At 46.9% G+C, this 604-nt stretch overlaps 1 protein-coding gene across 1 annotated transcript in view; it reads left to right on the forward strand.

Moving 5' to 3' along the window:
- The window catches only part of LOC105504904 (leukocyte immunoglobulin-like receptor subfamily B member 2), a 68,949-nt gene that overhangs the window by 19,688 nt on the left and 48,657 nt on the right, over positions 1 to 604 (forward strand). The window lies entirely within an intron of this gene.

Below are 604 nucleotides of genomic sequence, written 5' to 3' on the forward strand. Positions count from 1 at the left end.
AAAGAAAGAAAGAAAGAAAGGAAAGAGAAAGAAAGAAAGAAAGAAAGAAAGAAAGAAAGAAAGAAAGAAAGAAAGAAAGAAAGAAAGAAAAAGAAAGGGTTCAACGTGACCCTCAGGTTCACATGTGTTACAGATACCCAACTGTCACAATACTGGAGAGAATCTGTGTATTGGGGATATTGGGGAGGTGGCTCAGGGTTGATCCTGGGCCCTGGTTAAGGAGCAGAGACATGATGGCGCCCATTTCAAGCATGGAGGATGGGGAGCCACAGCCTTCCACCTTTCCTTGGTAAATGCTGCTACTAAGAGAAAACGGGAAGTCTGTGGAAGGGACTTGTTTGTAGATGAAACCCTCACTCTGGACCAGGAAGAGTCATGTTTTCTGCCCATGTTTTCTTTACCTGGAGTCCTGGGCACCTTCCCTGTGTGGGGGGCCCTTGTGGTTCCTCTGCTGTCCAGCACAGACGTGGGAATCTCCTCCTCAGTGACTCCTCGGTGGTCCCAGACTACAGTGGTGACTCAACTTTGGTCTGTGTACTCTGATGCAGATCTTTCTCCACCTTGAAAATCTTCCTCTCTCTCTTTCTACTCCTGTCTGTGATAA

Source organism: Colobus angolensis, unplaced genomic scaffold, assembly GCF_000951035.1.
Source record: "Colobus angolensis palliatus isolate OR3802 unplaced genomic scaffold, Cang.pa_1.0 Scaffold96, whole genome shotgun sequence".
NCBI lineage: Eukaryota > Metazoa > Chordata > Mammalia > Primates > Cercopithecidae > Colobus > Colobus angolensis.